This window comes from Crocodylus siamensis, chromosome 3, assembly GCF_052110815.1.
Source record: "Crocodylus siamensis isolate JL-2025a chromosome 3, ASM5211081v1, whole genome shotgun sequence".
Classification (NCBI taxonomy): domain Eukaryota; kingdom Metazoa; phylum Chordata; order Crocodylia; family Crocodylidae; genus Crocodylus; species Crocodylus siamensis.
The window spans coordinates 6214051-6232260 of NC_143397.1; positions in this window are offsets into that span (position 1 = coordinate 6214051).

Below are 18210 nucleotides of genomic sequence, written 5' to 3' on the forward strand. Positions count from 1 at the left end.
GTATCTGAGGGGTCTGAAAAGTGTTATCCATGTGCTGATTTGCATTCCCAAGATTGTCTTATTGTTTTCTGTCAAAAAATTTGAACCCGAAGAAAACAGAAACATATGTTTTATTATAAAAGTATGCATATATACAAACCAATATGTCCCCCCCACCCCATATCACTCTATATTGGACTATTGGCTGTTGTAATCCTGTATCACATCTCCAATAATGGTCAATTTCTGATACTTCAGAGGAATTGTGGGAAATGCCATAGTAATCAGTGACAGAACAAGCTTAGAAGATATGTTTTTTCCTAACTCCATCATTTAGGGCCCATATTTGTATAAAATATGGGCCACATATTCATATAAAAACTGGACAGAAACCAGCTATCAACCTGGTATACATTTTTAAGCACTAACTCTCTAGCTGGTTGGATCTTTTTACAGCTGGATAGTCATTTTTTAAGGTGCGATAATTACTTTGCCTGCGTGGCTGGTCACACAATTTTATTGTGTGACTAACCAGTTCATTGCTTAATGTATGTAACATAGCAGGGCCTCAGTGATTAGGTTATTCCCCACCTAATTATTGCTTAAAAATGTAGGGATTTTTTTTTTAAGTTCTAGCTAAACTGATCTGGATGTTCTCATTACGTATATAATTTCTCAGCCTTTTTTGAACTTTACTAATCTCCTGGTTTCCATTACATCTTGTAGCCGTGAGTTCCACAGCTGATTTAATTTAGTGTTAAAGGCATATTATTTTTTCCTTCCCAGTTCTGTAGCCCTGCATGTAGATCAAAAAATCATAAAAAAAATAAAATTCTTATCACATTGTTTTATTCCTGCAAGATGGGCTATAAAGTACAATGTTTATTTTGTAGGAAAGAACCAGAATTTATGAAAATCAATGAATAAAAGAAATGTAATAACAGGGAACAATGGAATGTATATTTTAAAGAAATGAATATAGATACGTTTAATATTCCATTTTGATTTAATAAAATGTTCAGATATTCCTTTATTCTAAGTTCTTTAAAAATTGTTGCCATAAATTATTATATTTCTGTCCTTTAACAAAAAATGGATTTAAAAATGTATCAGCAAGAAGTAGCAAGATTCAGTCTTTTAATTTTGGTATGAATTGTTTCAATAGACACAGATTTCTTTTATCACAGGATTACAGACAAACACAGGTTAAAATAATCTGGCATTATGGAAAGCCTGAATGATTCATTAAGTTTCAGGGCTTCCTGTGAATTTGTCCTTTGCTTTCATCTGTTCTTATTTACATATAGCCTAGTTGTAGAGCAGAGACCTTTTAGAAACATCAATAGGTCAATAAATCTATGCCTTTAATAGGGATGTACTTTTGTCCACTCTTTATTTGGGAGTATTTCATTATGCACTGCCCTGCCTGACTATAAACTGCTGTACAAAAAATGTTTACACCCAATTGATAGGTTCTTTCAATCTATTTGATTATCAGAAAGTGAAGAAGGGATATTTTCAAGGTTTGTAATGGTGAATTTTGACCTGCCTTAGTTTTCTAACATAAAGGCCTAATATTACCACCGCTGCCACTTTGCAGAGATTTAGTACAGATTTATGCATCATGTAGGTCTCCAAAATAAGACAGACTCTATGCCATAAAGTAAAAGCCGCAGCAGCACTTCCCTGTGTCTACCTCCCCTTGAAATAAAGTGTATAGTCTTTGTACATGCCTTTTGCACAAAGGTGAACTTTACCAACTAAGTACCGCCTCCCAGACAGTACAAACAGTCCTAGGTTTATAATGAGACTCCAGGCACATTGAGCTAATGGTACATGTTAATAAGGACAGTAGCATGGGGCTCTGAGTTGGAAAATCCTCCAGACTCTGTCCATGTGTTCCTGCCGGGTACAGAAGTATATGGAGAGCAAAGCATTAATAGAAAATCCAAGTGGTTCCATCAGTGCTAACATGTCACTGTATTGTATCCTCCGAGAGTTAGAGAATGGCAATGCGAGAAAACAGAAAGGCATATTGATGATCAATGACCCGCAATGGTCAATCTGTGAGTCCATGGATGGCAGTTTCAGGGCTCTCAGCTACGCTGGGGAACCTGCAGATTGGGCATAGTCACCCTTAAAACTAAATGTTACTCCTACTTTTCACCCTTGATGCCTGTGAGGGGCATAGAAAATGGAAGGTCCACCTTTTGCTTGGTTCTTGTCACCCTTTGCAATGCCCAACTGCAATTTCCTCCTTGTGTTTTCTCATAGAGTCCTGAATTTTCAGATATCATGGGCATTGGATGGCTAAAACCCCTGGGCAATTTTGAGAAAAATATGAATGTATCAGGAGCCGTTTCAAAATCCTCCTCTTTCCCTAGTGCTTAGGCACTTGCAGTCACATATGTAAAAGCCACCAGCCTGGTAACCACCAAGGACTGAATGGGACATGATAGCACAGGAATCCCTGAGGCTCCTGAGCCAAACTTGAGGCTGTCGAGACTTGGATCCTCTATTCACAGGTACTGATGGGGTTACACTTATTCCATTTCTTTAACTGTCTTGTTCAGTCATCTCACAATTCCCTGTGTCCCTTATCCCAATGTGAGTACAGCTGACACAAGAGACTGCTCTGCAGATCCTCTCATGTATATTAACTTCCTAGTTTTTATGTAAATGCCAGTCTCATCGAAAATGTGTACACTCCTTTGTATATGCCTTTTCAGATTGTATTTTAAAACTAGGGAATAAACATGAGTCCATGGTCCCCCACATAAACATACTTCTAGCTGCCTCACTTGCACCCGAGCAGGTCAGGGCTCTTCTTTATTGAGATGAACGGGTATTTTTCCCCTTTGCGCAATGCATTGTGCATTCAGCAATATTGTTGCTTGGTAAATCTATTCTCCTCAGTTCATTTTTATATCAGATTGTCATCAAGTGGGCTCTGTTATACAAAGCCCTGTTCTCAATAGTGGCTATTATAATGCAGTGTACAGCAATGAGCACAATTACCTTTAGGTTCTTTTTCTTTTTTTTAAGTATTGCAGCTTAACAAAGAAATTCTTTGCAGAAAGGTTAATTGGGCAGAGGGGCAGTTGTTATAAAAAAGACACATTGATCCGTGGCACTGAAATAATAAAAAATACACAACAAGAGATGGCATAACGCAGGTTACTGAATATAAGCTAACAGCAAGGGATTCTGGTTTGCTAGTGCTTTTACAACGCTGACGGTAGTACTGTCCAGAGAGTTACTATCTGAATGTTACAAATCGGTGAAACAAATTAGGCCCGTGGTATATGAATGAGCTTCTGTGTGCATGTGTAAAGAAATAATTACAGTGTTGCTGGGACTGAAGCTAAATGGAAGACTTCATCCTTCTGTCAGTCAGATTATTAATCTCCTGGATGCTCCTTCGGTCCACTTGCAGTGATAACTGGGCACCTTCCAACACTCTTGTGACATAAGAAAGTCAGACTATTTCCATCCCACAGATAGGCAACAGATGCACGAAGAAGATATGTGACCCAATCCTAGATCAACCATGAAGCCTGGCAAAGTTGGGAATTGAGCTTGCACTTCACAGATTCAGAGATGTTTAGGGCTGGAAGGAACCTCGTGAGATCATCGGTCCAACCCCCCTGCTCTGGGCAGGAAAGACAGATGGGATCAAATAACCCCAGCAAGGTGTGCATCCAGTCTCCTTTCGAAGACCTCCAGGTAGGTGTCTGGACCACCCCGCTGGGAGTCTAGTCCAGAGTCTGGTCACACAAACCATGAAGAAGTTTGTCCATATATCCACTTGCTGTTCTCCATAGTACTGTTCAAATCTCTGGACTGAATTGCTTCTCCTAAGACTCTCGCTTCCCCCAGAGAGGTTAACCTGGCTGAAAACTTTCTGCAACGCTAAGCTTCATTAACTTGATTTTAAAAAGGGGGTAGGTGAAATTGAAAAAATAAAAATAATCTATAAAATTCATTAACGCATTTTCTATCGTATGTAGGATGGCGGCAAACAATCAGAGAATGATAGAAAAGTCTCAGTCCTCAGCAACCTCCAGCACACAAATCCCACTATTTTTGAATGTTGATCTGATTATATCTATGTAGCCATTCTGCACTTATCTGCTTGGAATCTGAGCCAGATTACATGGACTCAGATGGATAGTCCATTTTAGCCAATTTATTCAGTTTATCCTCTTGAAGAAAAAAGTTCTTACAGGTCAAACTCAGCCTGCTGCAGAGAGTCACTACAAGGTCAATGCACCACTGATGGCATCGTTGAGCCCTATTTCGAGGTCTTAAATAACGCCTAAATCTTATGTAGCTGATCTTCCACACTGTGGTACTTTTTCATTTCATTCAATAGGACAAGTTATCTGACTAAGCCTGTGCACCCAAGTAAAGATTACAAATCCAGACACCTGGCGCGCTATAGATCTGAATGAAAAGCAGGAATTCTAATTTGTGGGATTCTTTTTTGTTTGCGTGTTTGGTCTAAACAAGATCAAAAGTTTTCTTCTAAAAACTTTCACAAAACCAGAGCTTCCTTGCACCTTATAGCTGCCCACACAGGTTGATGAGTTGTTTGTTTTTTTTAAATCGTAGCAATGAAATTGCAATGGAATTGCTCCACGAATACTGATTTCAGGGAGCAGCTGCAGGGGCTTTCAGTGTCCCCGCCTTTAAGGGTACACCTAACGGGCACATCTGCCAAGGACTCAGACCTACCAGCATCTCCGTTTCTGGGCAGACTCACCAAGAATTCGAGCCAGGTCCAAGAATCCTTTGGAATTGTGCCTCAAGTCTGGCCAAAGTCCATCAAAATGAGATGTTTGGAACAGAACAATTTGAGCTCAATAAATCAGCATTATTTTCTGATGCAAGTTGGGTTCACTGGACAATTTCCAGGAAGCTTGCTTACTACGGTCTTTTAATTCTGGGCAGAAAAAGCATGGTTTGTCCTTAAACTGTTCTGCAAATAACTTAGAGGGGGAAAAGGGTTCATCTCGTGGCCTTTTAAAAAAAATATATTTAGGTTTTCATTGGTAAACTATCATGCAAGGTTTGGTTTTTTTCCTCCTATTTTTCAAACAGCTCAACTGATTTTTTTTTTTTTTTTTAAATGCAGATAACTATAGCTTTTATAGGAGAAAAGTCATTAAATTTTGTAAATAGTAAAGAAAAAGAGAAACTGCGAATGATACTCTGGAAAGTGATGGCATCATAAAATATACACAATCTGGTCAACTTCCAATTAAAAAAAATGTGTGAGCATAAACAACCTTTAAAAATAGCAACGTAAAATTTATGAGTGCAAAGTGGATTTGCAAGTTGTAACCACGCCCAGCCACATTTTCAGCTCTCATCATCCTGGTTTCTAATTCCGCATACACACATTTGACATGCACAATCATTTTCATGTACAAAGGCTCTTTCTGCAATTGATGTGTATAGAAAGCAGTTTGTATAGAGAAGGCTGTAGCCAGCAAGATAGTTGAAAGCTTGCAGACTGTTAAACCGGGCTTTTGAGCCTGATGCAACAAACGCTTTCTTCCAATTCTAACCTGTTGCTAAATTAGTTTATACGTGGGCAGACATTGAGGAATATGCTAATGCCCTTGTATCTGTTTTGAGCTGTAGAGGCAAAGGAGAGGCTGATGGTCATAATCTACCAGCAATAAACCCGAGCACCACCCAGTACAAGTTCTTCTACTGGCAACTTTCTCATACTTTGTACTGAGGTGATTGGTTGCCCGCCCTCTGTCTATGGGGGGAAAAAAAAAATCTCTTTTGGCAAGATACTTTTTTGCTACTATTTAGTTGGTCTAATAAAATATATCCCCTCTGACCCAAGAGTTTTGTTTGTCTCTATTTCTTTGACTAATATGGCTATAACATTTATCCCTGAGACACCTATGGCAGCCAAAAGGAAGTGTAGAAAAAGGGAATACTACTGAAATCCAACCTCTGTCCCACAATTGTGACCAATTCCTACGGCCCTGAGTTCGGTGGTTTTTGTTAATGCAGGAGTGACCATCTGAAACCCTCCCCTGGGCTTAAACATTGTAGGCTGTGCTGTCTGGGAATCCTAGATTGATGGGTGGTAGAAAGAAGATGTGACCAGTAGCTTAGTACTTCGAGGACTAGCTGAGGAAGCAGGGGCATGGGTTTATGATCCTGCTTGGCTCAGGAGTGTTTTAACCCACATCTCCAAATTCCCAGGAAAGCACCCTCGTGGACTAGGCTAGGCTGGGGGGATCCTACACACTCCTGATTAAAGCTGGGGCATTGAGCTGGCAAGATTTCAGGATTCACAGGGCGCAAGGGAGAAGAAACCAGAGGGAGCCTAACTCTGTGATCAGTGAGGGAGGCACTCCTCTGGGAAGGCGGGAGCCTGACGTCCTGGTTATTGCTTCCAATATTATTAGTAGATGTTTTGGATGGGGAATCCAGAAAAAAAAAGATGACAAAGCTGATATGGAAATTGCATTTGCATCTCATCCAATTATCTGCTAAATGCAAAATGCACAAACTATTTTGTGGCCCCCCTCTAAGCAGCCCCCTCTGTGTTTTATTGAGCCAGGCTCCATCTGGCTTGCTCTTTTTCTAGCACTGTGACTCTGGCGTTCTTGGCGGCCCAGTGCCCAACTTCAGCAGGAGGATGCCCTCAGCCTAGCCTAGCCCGTGGCATGGTATCTAGGCCACTTTCTGGGAAGCAGGAGATAAAGATGAAAAATCAAAATCCCCGATAGACTTTAGGCAGAATTTAGAGATCAACTCCAGCATTTAGGTTCCCCAGCCCTCCCCACTGAGCTAATCCTAGAGACACCTAAAGTCTGTAGACTCCTATGTGTTTTAGTGGTGAATTCCCCAGGCATCCAAAGTTGCTTTTCTGGGTATGCCAAGCACCACAGTGTTGGTGTGACTCTGTAATTTGGCCCTAGCCTTACCTTAAACCTCATCGGGGTCTATAAACTAGGCCCCTCTCTCCGACCTGTCTCACTAAAGGAGGTTGATCTGGTAGACATCCCTACCCCAATGGGGTCTGACAATGGATGCCTCCATTAAAGCACAGACAGAGTTGGTGGTTCTCTCTTCCCTTTTCTAGTACTAACTTCTCAGCTCTTCTCTTACCAGTTTTTCCACTATAGATAAAAAGACTTAAGGATTTCAATAATCATGGGGGGAAAAAATCATACATCCATTGGGCTGCGGAGAGAGAGTGTGCAAGAGAAAATAGGGATCTCTACCTTGTGGCTCAGTCACTTGGGACAGGGGATATCTGGGTTACAACACAATCTAATTGAGCTTGAAGTAAGCCCTGATGAGCAGCACCATGAGAATAACTGATTTATTGCTTCACTGGCTGAAAAAAACCTAAAAATCTCAGGTCAAATTGATTTTTGGGGAGGTAAAGGCAGTAAAACACACACACACAAAAATCATTTCAGCATTAATGAAACTTTGGGACATCTGGTGAAAACCTATTTCATTTTCTTGTCAGTATCTTTTAAATCCGTTTTTCTTTCTTTTGAAATCAAATATACAAAACATTTTAAATTAAATATATATATTAAAAGAACCAATGCATTTCCTTCTGAAAATGCTGACTTTTAAGAAAATGATTTTAGATTCTTTGGCCACAAATAGCTCATGGATTCAACACAAATGTGTGAATCATTTTGCTCCACTCGGATCTTCATTGCTTTAGCGAATACAATTGAGTCAAAAAACATTGTCCGGTTTTACTGTCAAGTTCACTCAGGGCGAACCTCGGTCTGCCCACGTCTACACACAGGAATCCCACGGGGTACCGCAAGACTGATGGCTGCACAAGGGCTATCCCTGGAAAAGGATGAAGCCTAATTTTCTCAGGTTTTCAACTAACCTTTTCAGTTGATACATTTCCACTTACTACTCCTCTCATCACCTCTGCAGTTAACGCATATGCAATTTCCAAATTTTTCTACCAAAGTATGAAAGTGTAAATAATATTAGTAAAAAAACCCCAAACCTAGAGAACCCATTAGAATATGCTGTAGCTCTCGGTAACACAATGTTTTGCTGCTTCCTCACTTGATGAGAGAAATCACATTTTGAAGAATACTTTCTATCCAGGACATTTTTCTTCCTATCCTCTCCATTCGCACCACCTGCTTCAGGAAATATATATTTTCCACATACCGCTCAAATGAACTAATCTATTTTCACTATGTGTCCTTTTTGGCAAAATATCTACAGTATTTTCTTTCATAAAGACAAATTCTATACCTTTGCTTTTTTTATTAATAAAAAAATATGATCCCTAGTTTCTTCCTCGGGAAAGAAAAAGCGGGGGGGGGGGGAGGGGATAAAGTAAAAAGAAAAACAAATATGAAAGCCTTTGAGAAATTAATACTTTAGGGTCAAATTCTCACCAGCCCTTAATTGGCACAGAACTATATAGGATCTGGGATGAATTTCTAATCGCTTGCACATCAATTGGATCCATTAGCCAACAGACAGATTTTTTTTTTTCCTAAAGTGTCCTTTGCAATGGCCTTGAACATAACGGAGCATAGCAGCAATGGAGCACAAAGAAGATCACCTGACATATTCATATCACTGTGACCAACGACAGCAATCCTGTCAAACGGGGAAAATAGACCACCCGAGTCAAGCAGGCATCTTCAGGGGGATGCGTGAAGCAGGGCAAGGGCTGAGAGAGACCTCGCTCCCTCGTCCTTTCAGACAAGGCAGTCTCAGCTATCAATGCAGAGGCCTGTTGCAACCCAGCTTCCCTCTCCTCTTAACCATTAGCACATGCACTTTTGCACTGCCAGGCCTTCATGAGAGTTTTATACAAAGGCATCGGAAAGAAACCTCGTAGAGATAACAACCCAGCTCCACAAAACAAATCCCAGCCTTTCTTCAACTTCCAGCTGCTCATTGAAACCTCTCTTCTACAATTAAACATTAACCAACCTGCCATCTCTGGAGCTGAATGGACAGGGGCGAAATCCTTCAGCCTCCACTCGGCCAGAACGCCCAGGAAAGTCCATTTCTATTGATTTTATCCGAACAGGAGCTCAGCAATTTGACACGTTACTAGTGCTATGTCACATTTGCCAACCAAACGGGAGATTATCAAAGGTGGAGATGATAGGTAAGTGCCTGACTCCAATTTCTGACTCTTAATTTCCCCCATACACCCAGGCATACTGCTCACATTTCCTCTGAATAACTTGAGTTGTTTTTTTAAATCTTTTTTTTTATTTTGGTGACTATTAAGGGTTTCCCCTAATTCAGTAATGCTCTATGGGAATCTTTCCCTTGATTTCATGTTTTTCAATGCTTCCATTGGAGAAACTGCGGCAGTTATATGCTAGATGATTTGTCCAGGTCCATATATTTCTTTTTAGGTGCTAGGAGCAAAACTCTGATGTTCTGCCTCCCATTCCAGGTCTCTGATGACTAGACACCTTGCTTCCCTCCGAGGATCGTTTTCAGGAAATTAACAGCGCCCCGTGAAAATTGATATGATTCTTTATATGATCCAAGGTTACTCTCTCTCTCTCTCTCTAATATAGCACAGTGTATATACTTGGACTTGAAGGTCTGTCGGATTTCCTGTAATTTCTACAAGTCCAAACCCTTTCCTAGCCAATGATGGTGCCATAAAAACAAATCGGTTTGCACCTTTCACTGTTCAGACAACAACCGCACCACATTACAGCAACACAATGCTATGCCCCCAAATGTCACCTGAATTTGGACAGCGTCCAGCTGGGCTCTGTGGGTCAAGTCCTGGGCTCACAATTTCATCCTCCAAGTGCTAAGTACTGACATGCACAGGATTGCCATGTTTCTTTATTCCTCAGACTTGAAGCCGTTCTCCCTACACCACAGGCTACAGAACATGAGCTTGCCCAATTTAAGAAGCAAGGCCAAGATTTTTTCTTTACTCAAAGCGAATTTCTGCTAACTTTATTTTAATTTTGCCCTTCTCTTCCTCCTAATGCTCATTTGTTTTCTTTATCCTGGGGTTCGCATCAGAAGAAGGTGCAGGCTGTAAATGTTGCTAGACTTTCTTCCTAAAGCAGTGTGTTCCCACAAGACACTTTTCTTAAAATAAAAGCACAGCAGTATTAGTCTTAGAAAATGCAAGTGCCCCAGGGAATAGCTAGCTGTAGGGAATGGGTCTCACCATGGGCTGCTATTATAAGAACAGATCTGTGATTTTGTAAACTCAAGGTAAGACTTTCTTTGTGCAGACACTGGCAGTAGTTAATGTCTGAACCATATCCAGTTTAATACCTCGCAGACACCTTTGCAGACAGCATCTGTCTGCCTCTGTGGGACGCCAGTGAAGCAGGTAGACAGTCTCACTTCAGAAGGAAAAGGAACACCTTTCACTACTTTCACCACTGCCTTTGAGACAGGGACAGCTCTTTGAAAGGAGACATTCACCTATCACAGTAGGAACTTGGGGAAGGCCCAAAACAGCTGTGGTTTTGTCAGTCGTAAGGTTTAATACCGATGCCTAACACCCTGGTGTCTGAATACCTGCCACACAAAATCAAGAGCGAGAGCAAAGTCCCTAGTGGACAGGAGTTCAGTGGAGTTCTCATGTTTTTCCCTGTCTTGGAGCAGGGTTTGTGAACAAAAGAGGGTGTTCACCCAGTTCGGTGCATAGGCTTTTTCCGAACAGAAGATTTCACAGTTTTTCCTACCTATTCTGCCGCACAGGTGAGGTGGTGATTATTATTAGTCCAGTGTGGGGCTGAACATGCCAGCAGGAGCCTCACCAAAGCATGCTAAGCACCCCTGGCTGTCACCCTGCCCTGGGCCTGTCTCCATCCTACTCAGGGCCCTGGCTATGCCCTGCTCTGGGTACCCATTCCCCACCCCCAGCCTTTGCACTGCATACCTGCACCCTTCCCCTGCTGCTGCACCACTCATCCATGTGGCCCAAGGTTCACCCTCAGCTCTCTTAGGGCAGGGGGCAGGCAATTGAAGCCTGAGGAGGGACAGAGAGGTAGGGCCATTAGCTGCTGTTGCAGTTGGAGTGATGGGCAAAGTGGAAGCCAGATGGGAGGCCAAGAGGCCATGTATGGCCCACCAGCTACCAGCTGGAAAGCCTTGGCTTAGTCCATGGAGAGGTAAAGCATACCCACTCTTCTGCACAGCAACGTCAAGGCACCTTGAGCACAGGGGTGTATGAAGATAAGGTCTCCCTTCATGTCCCGCTGCTAGCAAGCAGTCAATGTGGGCTGAATGGCCACATGCTGACTGTTGTTAGGAAGAGTAGTGCCCTTTATAAAGTCCTACCACAGATTACTTTTCCCCAGAGGAAAAAAAAAGTGTCTAATCTGAAGCCCATAGACATCAATAGGAGCTTTTCCATTAACACCAATAGGCTTTTGTGACAAATGATGTTTTCTAACAGTTCTCAACACTGTATCTGTTCTTTGCATTAATATCGAGTAGCTGAACTGTAGTGAAAAAGGAATACAGGCAGTCCTTGACTTAAAATGTTTCGAGTTATAACATTTTGCATTTACAATGTTTGTAAACTGACACCCCATTTCAGCTTTCTGATGTCAGTTTTGACTTTACAACGCTTGTTCTGACGGCACACCAAGCCAGTGCAAGTTTGCCATATTGACCATCTCCCTGGATAACATCTGCCCAAACTTCCTTGGACACTTTTTTTTAAGGAAGCAGACAAGACTCCAGAAAAACCTGCAGTGAAGACTCCTGAGAAGACTCCAGCCAAGAACCCTTCAAAAAGTCCAGTAAAGTCACCTCAGAGAAGTCCTTCCAAATCAACAGGATAGGTATTTACAATATAAATACATTAATGTAGCTATATGACTCATCTATAATTGATTGAGTACAAAATTTTGGGTTATTTTTGGTGAAAATAGGATATTGGGCTTTGGTTCAGGAACCAATCCCCCATTTATAACATTGTTTCCTCTGGGAAAATGGGTTCCAAGTTACAATGTTTCGACTTAAGACGTGGTTTTCAGGAACCAATTGTGTCATCAGTCCAAGGGCTGCCTGTATTTAATTCCCAGACGTGGTGGGTAGCAGAATTTACCTGTCTCCTGAAAGGAGGAGGAGACTCTTTCTCAGAGTCACCCTGTGACTTCCATCTAAGGGTCTTTAAAAGACAGTATCAGAAACATTAGCTTTGACATCTGTAACTCATCCCTGAGCAAGGACTCTGAGAAACAGCATCGCTCCATCTCGACTTCCATTTCATCATTTCACCAGGACAGTGTTTCATTTTGAGTTTCATGTCATTTAGTTTCGAAAGCACAGTTCTGTCTCATTTCATCAAAACTGTTTCGCTGTTTCAACGGTTCGCCCATAGGCTATAATGGGGAAGCACAAAACTTGTCATTTCTTGCCTGATTTGGATGAAACATGGCAGCCCCTTCTGAGGCCATCAGGCCTGCCAGCTTTCAAGGAGATAGGTGCAGGGGTTTCTGGGAAGCTGCACCTCAAAGTCTTGAAAGTGAAACTCATGTCACACGTGTGTGTTAAGACACAACAGGGTGAAAACTGCAGGGATGGTAGCCCCTGCTGACACCATGAAGCCTGTGAGCTTTCAGGGGTTTCTGGGAAGCTGTATCTCAAGCTGCTGGCAATCAAAACTCATGACATGTATGACTCTGTGTGTGTGTTAGGGCATGGGGAGAGGCATGAAAACTGCAGGGATGGTAGCCCTTGCTGAGGCCATGAAGTATGCCAGGTTTCAAGGAGATAGGTGCAGGGGGTTCTGGGAAACTTCACCTCAAACTGTCCAGAGCAAAACTTGTGTCTCTTGTAAGTGTGAAGGCACAGAGAAAGCTCAGTTCAAACAATGCTTTTTATGCTGTTTTTCTATCCCTCCCCCAGAGCACTGGGATTAGCAGGGACCTCAGGGAAGGATGACAGTCACTGGCCAGCTACACAGTCAATATGAGGACAGTCCTTCCACCCTCTTCTCCCGCCCTCTCCTTTCTCTTTCTCTCCTGTAGTTTCTCTTTAGTTGCAAGCGAGCCCAGCTTTGAAAGTTGAAACATTTCGAAACTTTCAAAACATTTTGACTTCTCTCATTTCGTTTCAAGGCTATTTCGAAGCCTTTCATTTCATTTCCATTTCACTGTCCTAAGCGCAAAAAGAGTTGAACAGCATTGAAACGAAACAGACGACAAAATATTGCACAGCCCTACTGAGCAGCCGCCAAATAACCTTGAAGAATGAGGGTGAGGTCCCAAGCTACTGGTATCCAAGAAGACAGAAATAGGTGGGCAATTCACATAAGGAAAATGATCTTTTTAAAAGAAGGAGGATCAGAGGGAACTAGTGTGAGGCCCAAACTGGGAGGAACCTGTAGAGTATCTAAAGACATTGACCCTTCCTAGGATGCCATTAGAGTTTGCAATAATGTACTTAAGGTGCACAGGTTGTTTGATTAAAAAATGTGTGTGTCTGCAGACCCACTTGCAAATATAGTGGGAGCTGTTGGTCCCTGGTTTCCAAAGGCAAAGAGTTCAGGTATCCAAGGACGTGCAGGTTGATAAACAGTTAATGTCCATGGCTATACTGTTTGACTCCTGCTCTAAGACTGAAATGGTCACAAAGTTTAAATAGCCACAGAAAGGCTGGAGACATAGCACTGCAGCTACTGCACTGAGGGAGGCCAGAGGAGGGATAGAGGTACGATTGGCCCCATACCTGTGATAGCCCCTGCCTCAAACCAGAACAAAGTAGAGGAAAAATTGTGTGCAATGACTGTGTTCAATTAAGAAAAGGAATGAACAATGCTATGAAGGATCAATTATCTCTGTAGCTAAAAAAAGGCAGCCAGAGACAGCTAAGAGTAGTGAAAAAGCTGCCAGTGGAGGTTGTAGCACTGGTATCACAGAAGTATATAACACTCCAGGAGGCGACACCCTGTTAGTAAGTATGTTAAACGGAGAATTGCACAAATTTTGTCATACAGGAGAGGGGAGAAGAGAAAAGTATTAAAAAAAAGAAAAAGGTGCTAGAGTCCAATATGACTGATGCCTAAGGTTAGACTCTTGTCCAAGTTACTACTTTCTTTTCACATGAATTCATGAGGACCTGGGAACAGAGAAGGGACACAATGTGAAGGGAAGCTTCAAATAACCTTCTCCACTGGAACAGTTTCACCGAACACTTCTCAGAGACCCTGGATTTATCCTCCGTGAGCTCCAGATGACAAAATTAGAGTTACATCAGTATTTACTGGGTGTCATAAACAGCTTTGATTTGTGGTCCCTTGGAGGTATAGTGGAGTGTACCAATGTGCACCTCAAAGTTTGACATTGTTACATGCCATCATTCATTTACAGAAAGAAAATGGAGAGCTCAAGTAGGATGAATTTCAAGAGTAAAATGGGGAAATGACAGCTCTAGGGGGCATTAGCCTGCCATGAATAACTTATGTAACTCAAGGTACATAATTTAAGTAAATGTTCACCGGATCATTTAACTCAGGCATTTACAACCTGCATCAAAAATAGGAACTTTGTTCAGCCGGCAAAGGCACAGAGTTGCCAGGCCAGATGCTTAGATGATGTAAAGCAGCATAGTCCCATTGGCTTACATGGAGCTGCAGGCATTTAGTTCAGCTGAGGGTCTGGTCCGTAATTTTCTCCAAAAGGAGATAAAGTCTTACTATGCATGCAGAAGAACAAGAATCTGCCTAACTTCATTTGACTTTGAGAAGGTTACAGACAAGGTTGACAGTGTCAATGCATACAGCATGATTTATCTGGAGTTTCAGAAAGCCCTCAATAAAGTTCCACATGACAGGCATCTGTTTAAGGTAAAAGCTACAGGGATCCAGGGTAGGACATGGAAGTGAATAAAGAACCAGTTAAAAAACAGAACACAAAGGCTACTTACATGATGAGCTACACTGCCTTCCAGCCAAGGTTGATAATGGCAGTGTTTCTGACATAATTGTGTTAGTTTTTTGGAGTGAAGGGAGACATCTGAAAATGTTTATTGCGGAAGCATTTACAAATAATAATAATAAAAAAAAGTACATGCTTAATAGCCTGGGCAAGATTAATTTGAAGTTAAACTGCCCCTAGACTTGCTATTGTTTTTACAGATTGTTGCAACATTTGATCAAAAAGGGCAGTAGAAAATAAACACTTGGAACGAAGCAGCAAACCTGTTCCACGGCAGCTGGGTAGACTGCAATTGCTAAAATGCAGCTGAGCCATGTCAGCTGTGATTTGAGAGCTTGTTATATTGGGAGGAGGGGGCAACCAGGTTGTATCGTAGGGGAGAACAGACTTCTCTTTGATCTTAAATCTGCTTTCATGCATGTATATAAAATGCAAATAAACGAGACTCACCATTTTTCTGTAAATTAAAGTGTTTCTTTTTCCCTCCTCAAATTATTGAGCCATGTTTTTCCATGCGCTTTGAAACAAATTAAAACAGCTTGGGAAAAAAAAAAAAAAAAAGGAAGGGAGGGGGGAGAGATCCTCAAATATATTGAAGGCATAAAAGTGGGTGTTCTGTATAATCATCTTCTAACTGTTCTTAAATCTCTGTATATAAACTGTTTAAAAGTAAATTAAAATTATTCCTTAATGAAATACAAATCTGAAGTCACTTGAATAACTAATCGTTTTATGACCCATGCAGTGAATTTTTAATGCCTGCCTCTACCTGATTATTTTAGATATGTCTGTGTTGTAAATTAAAAGCTACATAAATCATTAATGTGTTGATACAGATCAGTGAGCTGACTACACTATGTCTGATTCCTTAGGATATACAATGTCTGATTCATCTCACTCCTTTTTCATTATATAGATTCCAGATTTATTCCACGTTTGTTCTCCGTTAGCATCCTATTTGAAGTAGCTGAACGGGTTCTCTACAGGATTTACAACATAGAGGTTCCCTGTGTTTGTACCGGACAGACCTGCAGTTTGTGAGCAAAAAATCTACCGTACTTAAATAAAGCATTATTTTGCTTACTATTATTCTGACCTTGCATATGGCACCAATGTTCTCAAGTTGTTCTCAAATTCCACTCTGAAGTAAAATGATAATATCTGTTCTACACATTGGCAAACAGATAGAAATTAAGTTCTTGTCATAGTAAAATAGGTATTGATTTAGGAACAGTATGTAGGTGATCTGACTTCTAGTTATCTGCTTTAATACCTAGACCATACTCCTTAATAAAAAGATACCTTTTATCCTTAAAATGAAGACAAAAATCCCCACAAACCTGTAAAATATACAAAAGACAATAACCTCCATGGCTAGGACATGATTCCAGGGAGGAGATATGCTGGAGAGATAGAGCCAACAACCGTTGTTCTGGGGTATAGGTTGTAGCTGTGTTGGCTCTAAGGACATAGGCAGACAATGTTCTTTGGGTAAATGTGATATTTTTTATTAGGTCAACTAAATAATTGGAAAAAATTATTCTTTGCAAGCTTTCGGGCACAAGCATCCATCTACAGGCATAGGGAGAGTCCCTCCAGGAGAACACAAAGCGATGTCAGAATCTCCCTCTTTCTGAAGATGGGTTTTTGTGCCCAAAAGCTTGCAAACAACACTTTTTCCAATTATTTAGTTGGTCTAATAAAAGATACTGCATTTACCCAAAGAATCATGTTAGCCTGTGCTCATTACTCTGGCACTCTCACGTTGCAGAGACCACTGAGGTTTCTTCTTTGTTACAGCCATGGGCAACTGGTGCCTCCTGAGTCAGAAACTAGGGGGTTCCTCCCATGGCCAATCACAATGACTGGGGTGGGGTGGGGGCCCGCAGCTGATAGCACTGACACAACATGGAAGATACTTCTCCTCCCTGGTTCGCACAATCAGCAGCGGGGTGACCCTCTCCTGGTACCCCTACTCCCCAGCCGGCGCTCTCAGGGGTGTCACCAACACTCTCACCTGCCCCCCCGCCCATTGCCTAAGTGGGGAACGCTGCTGTCAGGGGTGCACCAGCACTCCCAGGGGTTGCATGTGCACTCCCATTCACCCATTATGCATCGCCACTAGTTACAGCCATTCCCCGTTAGACAAGTCCAAAGTTTTTAATTGGCCAACAGTTGGCCAACCAGTGCTGCTAGGTGCAAATAAGACTTTGCAGCTGCCAGGACACACTGCCAGGACACATTCAGGAGTTATATCATGAAACCATATTGTTTGCTATTCATCAGACTTTCATCCAGTACTTACAACAGTAGTTCTAAACCATTTTAGACCTGCCGCTCATTACACATTCAAGGCACCCCTTGGAAAATGCCAGCTCTTAGTTTTCACTTGTTTTTTGACTATGTAAAAATAACACTGTTATAAGGAACTCAGAAAGACCAAAGAGGTCAGAATGTGTCTAACACTATGGATTCTTCTTTGAAAACTCTAGGTTTATCTTGTGAACCATGTTTGCGCACCAAACAGTACTAACATTGAGTAGCACCCTGGGCCACCCTTGAAAAGTTCTCAAGGCATCTTGATTTATTTCTCAAGAAACACTGATTTACAACAGAGCTTATATTTCTCAAAAAATATTTTTAACAGGATACATTTGTTGAAGACTCAGCAGAGATTTGTATGTAAAGGTATCAGTGTTAATTGAAGGTGAGATTCTAAATCTCAGTATATGGTTTGGATAACCTGAAGCATAATCTACATGTGCACCATTATTGCACCGTAACCCAAAATCACTGCATAATACAGGCGTGCATCTAGAAGTATGTGCCTGTACTGGTCAGGAGCTGCAGTGGCTTATGGTGATGCAGGAGTAAATTTGAGATATGCACGATGCATGATGCAGGTAGCACATTTACTCCCAAGTAATTACTGCTCGGTAAAGCACATATAGATGCCTTACTGTGCAGTAATCCAATTTGTGTGGACTGGCTTGGGTATAACTTTACTCACAAGTCAGTGCACACACAGTGTTATTGTGCTGTAACAACTATGCATGTAGACGCCGGTCTAAAAACCACTTACTGAGCAGTAAATGCCCATGTAGACACACTTAGTGGTTAGTATTAAGTAGTTCCAATAAAGTTATTGGGAAAGAACATAGTTTGTGAGGGCACAGGTTCTGACCTTGGGCCCAGTCTTGAATGAAGGGGGTATGAAGAAGGCTGCACCATCACTGGAGCTAAGCTGATTGACACCAGCTAAGCAACTGGTTCATGAATATTAACAGCTACAGGCAGATGCAAA